This window comes from Sinocyclocheilus rhinocerous, unplaced genomic scaffold (assembly GCF_001515625.1).
Source record: "Sinocyclocheilus rhinocerous isolate Xijiao unplaced genomic scaffold, SAMN03320098_v1.1 scaffold1295, whole genome shotgun sequence".
Lineage (NCBI taxonomy): Eukaryota > Metazoa > Chordata > Actinopteri > Cypriniformes > Cyprinidae > Sinocyclocheilus > Sinocyclocheilus rhinocerous.
The window spans coordinates 1,981,473-1,987,506 of NW_015660499.1; the positions used below are offsets into that span (position 1 = coordinate 1,981,473).

Genomic DNA, 6,034 nt, shown 5'->3' on the forward strand with positions numbered 1-6,034 from the left:
TAAATAGTGTTCTGTGCTCGTCTGTGCAGCCAAAGACAGAACAGTTAGCATGTTTTGCTCAAACTTTCGCCATGGCATTAGAGCTGGTACACCGTTGCCGCTTGCAAAATCAAATGACGGCGCTGTGGGTGTAAACTTACAGATTAAGGGGTGGTAATATTATAATGAGATCCCTTTGCCACGTCACCAAGTGAGCAAAATCAAACGCGCTCGTTTTCTCAGACGCTTGCAGAAAAAGGCTTACCAAAACAAAGTGATTGGGTTCATCTTGTTCACGTTTCCTTGGTTGGTAGATGCACCAGGGACCTGATTATAGCACTTAAAACCTGGAAAAGTCAGATTTTCATAATATGTCACCTTTAAGATAATTGATAATTAATCAAAACTTGTCCTTCTGGATTAGTGATTTCTGTCAAAACTCTGGCATTGCAGTTAAAGCAGTTCTAAAAAATTAAATGCTTTTAATGTATTAAATGCCTTTTGTTGTTAAATGTTTTAAAGGGCAGTATACATGATACTTTACTTGCGATTTTGCCACCATAAAAGGACCAAAATAAAACAGTAATTGGTGGCTGCATACTTTTAACATTCAAAAGTTTTGGATGTGTGATGAAGTTTTGCTCGCCAAGGATTTTAGATTCATTTATTTGATCTAAAATATAGTAAAATCAGTAATATTGTGAAATATTATTACCATTTTAAATAAGTGTTTCCTATGTGAATATATTGTAAAATGAAATTTACTCCTTTGATCAAAGCTGAATTTTCAGCATCATTTCTCCAGTCTTCAGTGTCACATGATCCTTCAGAAATCATTCTAATATGATGATTTGCTGCTCAAGAAACATTTCTGATTATTATCAGTGTTGAAAACAATTGTTTTCTGCTTAGTATTTTTGTGATACATTATTTTCAGGAATCTTTGATGAATAGAAAGTTCAAAAGAATGGCATTTATTTGAAATAGAAATCTTTTCTAACACTCTAAATATCTTTGCTGTCACTTTTGACCAATTTTTTGCATCCTTGCTGAATAAAAGAATTTCTAACTAAAATGTTTTGAATGGTAGTGGTCCTCTATTGAAAACTTCTCCCTTGCCACTGATCCACATTGTACCTTTCACACCAAAGGGTTTAATGCCAAATCTTTCTCTCTTCCATCTTTTCTGAGCAACCAGTGAAAACACTCTGAACTGCCTAGCAACCACATAGCAACATTCTAAGAACACTCTGAACACCTTAGCAATTAGTCCATAATCCACAAATCCAAAAAAGGTGTGTTATGGATGCTTGAGTCATAAATTAAACACTTATGTCATTATATAGACTGTCTGAGAACCTCTACAATGTTTATTTGTCAAGTTCATAGTGAAAAATAACTTTAACAAGAACAATATGCTTCCTCTCGATCCATTTGGTCCAAGAAATGTGTTTTGTGACTCATCTGATAAGACTTTGAGTGTTTACATGGAGATGTACAGCCTCAAAACAATCCACTACATCATATCCTCTGCAGTCCAAACATGTCTCCTCATCGCTCTCTCTCTGTCCTCATCGGGATGTTCGCAGGGACTCTGTCTTGGCATGTGATGTGAGATGAGCTGATAATTACACATGAAGATAATGCGTTCTGAAAGGAGCTCATGATTTAAAATCATCCATAAAATTGGCTCACTTAAGATAATTGGCCGGAGAATAACATGACATCCCTTCTGTCTGCTTTTGCTTAGATTGCAGTGGAGCGTTTGTCTGATTCACTGCAGGGCCTTCCCAAAATCCACCGGCACAGTAGGTGTTTATGTGCATTTCTGAAGCGATTGAATGCAGGACTTCTTCATATGTGCTGTAGTCTCCTCTAAAGCTGTGTCTGTGTTTCATTGTTTTACTGTCCCTTCCAAAACAGGGTTCAAAATGAACAAATTGTTCCTTTTTTGTGGGAGTGCCCTCAATTGAAAAACTTTGTATGTTATTTATCCCTAAAAGCCTTACTGTAATATGTGCCCTTGATTGGTAGATGAGGTACAAAGGTATACACCACTACATTTGGATTTATTTTCAAACAATATTCACTCATAAATTGCTAGTAGATTTCACTAATAATTACAAAGAAACATGTTGAATTAAACATGAAATTTTGACATAGAAGGACTGAAATAGTGTTTTCTTGTAAGACCTACTTCAGTAATTTTTGTTTTATTTACAACTTCACAAGCTTTTTTGTCAGCTGAACTTCTTTGACATGAAATATTTTCTTGAAGTACCTCTTAAACTTTTTTTTAGTAAATGTAATATTTGCTCTTGACTGCAGATCTTCCTCTGTGTGGCTGCTCTCAGATTTTAATTTCAGTAATTTTAATTTGACATTTTATATAATTAATTAATTTATTATTAGTATTAGTTTGGAATACCTGCCCTAAATGTATATATTTCAAATTTTTATAATCAGAGCAGTATTTATCTGACACAGTACAATGTGGATTATTATATAAAAATATTTTTTACATTTTAAAACATTAAATGAAAAAAAATAGTTAGAACAAACGTGCAAAAGCAGGTATTCCCAATTCCCATTTTTGTCAGCTGAACCTCTTTTACATAAAATATTTATTTAAAGTTCCCCTTAAATGTTAAGTTTTCATTTCAGTAAAGTAATAGATTAGTATTTTAACGACACATTAGCGGAATTTTACGGAATTTTTTTTTTACAGTGTAGTGTTACTATTTTTAGTTAGTTACACTGGTTAGTGTGTATGAGCTCACTGCCTGGAAGCAGTTTCGTCCAACTCTTCCACACTACATTTCTTGGGCTAATGTTCATGTTTTAAGATGCTTCAGTGCTTAGGAATTATCAAAACTGCCTTTTTTATCAGTGGCCTATGTATTTCAGTGTTAGATTGCTTCGTGCATGTGGTTAGGACTGCCAGTTTTTACTGATGATTAATTTTTACACGAATAATTACGATTAACAATTTGAGCATTTCATTAGTTTATGTCACATGCATGCATGAATAAGCATAAGAAATTGTCCCAAGTATTTTAAGAGGCTTAGAGTAAAGATGAACAATCCAGAGAGAGCCTGCATTGCAAGCCAGACTTGAAGTACATCATTTTTCAAAGATAGTAACTTGTGCAGACATGTAGCTATAAAACACTTCAGACAAAAGGCCGTTTCTCACAGCTGAGGAACAGCACTGGATGAACAAAGCCAGAGCTCGTCACGTGTGCAAAGACCTGGTTTGTGTTGGACGATAAGCCTTGGAAGCAAATCACAACTTCGTGAACATTGCTTCAGCACGTTTTCACAGTCTCTTTGGGCACACGTCTCCGATTGTGTAATAAGAACAACACATGATGCAGAGCTGTGCTGTCCAAGGTGAATGTTGCAATAGAAGGAAGGAATGATGCTTTGAGCTCTCTGTTATGTAAGATGCCACACTGCTACCTTTTAAGGGCACTGGAGAGCTTCACCCTGATCCTGTTTAGTCTGAACATCTCATCAGTGAGTCCTTCATCAGGTTTTTCCTGGAAAACCAAATGATGACCTTAAACTAAACACACACCCCATGCAGAAGACGAGCAGTAAACTTCAGTTCGATGTTTGTAGTTGCTTGTGCAACATGTCTGTACCTTCCCACAACCTTCATCCGATGCTGTCAAGCTGAGTTTCCATCTTTATATTTAGCTGAAGCGTTTGGGTGAATCTCACGAAACCTGCTGATAACACCCTGAAATAGGAAATGATGTGTTGCAAGATTTTCAAGACTTTGTGCTTGGATAAAGGCAGACTTTGGTAATACAATGGCAGAGATGTTGATTGTCGTGTTGAGCGCTTATGTCATCGTGTGGATGAAGCCATAGAGTGACTCAGATTGTGTCAAGGCTGGTCGTCCAGCAGTGTGTGTGACTGAACACGATGTGTTGAGATGTTGTTTTCACAAGGGGAAGTCGTAGTCTAATGGTTAGAGAGTTGGACTCATAACCCAAAGGTTGCGAGTTCGAGTCTCAAGTCCGGCAGGAATTGTAGGTGGGGGGAGTGAATGTACAGCGCTCTCTTCCACCTTCAATACCACGACTGAGGTGCCCTTGAGCAAGGCACCGAACCCCCAACTGCTCCCCTGGCGCCGCAGCATAATTGGCTGCCCACTGCTCCGGGTGTGTGTTCACGGTGTGTGTGTGTTCACGGTGTGTGTGCACTTAGGATGGGTTAAACGCAGAGCACTAATTCCTAGTATGGGTAACCATACTTGGCCACATGTCACGTCACTTTTTTTCACTTTCACAACTGATCTACTTCAGTCATGTTTCTGATGTTTTATTGCTATATTTGGACAAATGCGAAGCAGTTAGGTCCATATATATTTGGATACAGGCACTATTTTTTATTATTTTAGCTGCTGACCAAAACATATTCAAGTTACAGTTATGTAATGAATATAGTGCTTATAGTGCACACTCTGCGCTTTAATTTGAGTGTAGTCTCATCAAAATTAGAGGAAAGGTTAAGGAATTACAGCTCTTTAATATGTACCCCCCCCTTTTTCAAAGTAATTGGACAGTTGACTCAAAAGCTGTTTCATGGACAGGCGTAGGCTATTATTTCATTATTTCTGCTTCAACTAAGCAGGTAAAAGGTCTGGAGTTGAAGCATTTGGAAGCTGTTGTTGTGAACCCACTTCATGCGGTCAAAGGAGCTCTCCATACAAGTGAAACAGACGATTGTTAGGCTTCAAAATCAAAACTAATCCATCAGAGAGATAGCAGGAACATTAGGAGCGGCCAGATCAACAGTTTGGTACATTCTGAGAAAAAAGAACGCACTGGTGAGCTCAGCAACATAAAAAGACCTAGACGTCCACGGAGGACAACAGTGTGGATAACCGGAGGATCCTCTCCATGGTAAAGAAAAACCCTTTCACAACATCCAGCCAAGAGAGGAACACTCTCCAGGAGACAGACGCGTCACTGTCAAAGTCTACAATCAAGAGAAGACTTCACCAGAGCAAATACAGAGGCTTCACCCCAAGGTGCAAACAAGGCCAGGTTAGACTTTGCCAAAAAACATCTAAAAAAATGAAAACTGAAAACTGAAAATGGGGAGACTGTGTATAAAAATGGTTGTAATTCCTATGCATTTTGTGTTATATTTTTGTTCAACCCCTTGAATTAAAGCTTAAAGTTTGCACTTCAATTTCATCTTGATTGTTTTATTTTTAATTCTTTTCTGGTGGCATACAGAGCCAAAATTATGAAAATTGTGTCAGTGTCCAAATATATATGGACATAACTGTGGATAACCGGAGGATCCTCTCCATGGTAAAGAAAAACCCTTTCACAACATCCAGCCAAGAGAGGAACACTCTCCAGGAGACAGACGCGTCACTGTCAAAGTCTACAATCAAGAGAAGACTTCACCAGAGCAAATACAGAGGCTTCACCCCAAGGTGCAAACAAGGCCAGGTTAGACTTTGCCAAAAAACATCTAAAAAAATGAAAACTGAAAACTGAAAATGGGGAGACTGTGTATAAAAATGGTTGTAATTCCTATGCATTTTGTGTTATATTTTTGTTCAACCCCTTGAATTAAAGCTTAAAGTTTGCACTTCAATTTCATCTTGATTGTTTTATTTTTAATTCTTTTCTGGTGGCATACAGAGCCAAAATTATGAAAATTGTGTCAGTGTCCAAATATATATGGACATAACTGTATATATAAAATTTGGCTCATTCTATCGTTCTTTTGTTCTATCTATCTATCTATCTATCTATCTATCTATCCATCCCCTCTCTCAACCCAATGCTTTCCTGTCACCTTTCTACTGTCCTATCACATTAAAAAAAAGCATTAAAACGCCCATAAATATAAAAAAAAAGTATGTCTTTACTCTGGCTAATGTGACTGTTGCTTAAGTCTGTGATTATCATTTTATTCATGGTAACACATCACCTCTCGTGGTCTCTGGCTCAAATGAACCCAGGGTTTAATAGAATCTGTCATGCTGTCCCACTGCTATGGGCCATTTATTTAAATACGTGTT

The 6,034-nt window shown here is 37.4% G+C and overlaps 1 protein-coding gene across 3 annotated transcripts in view; it reads left to right on the forward strand.

Moving 5' to 3' along the window:
- Positions 1-6,034, forward strand: part of LOC107725136 (ras-specific guanine nucleotide-releasing factor RalGPS1) — a 132,740-nt gene that overhangs the window by 93,904 nt on the left and 32,802 nt on the right. The window lies entirely within an intron of this gene.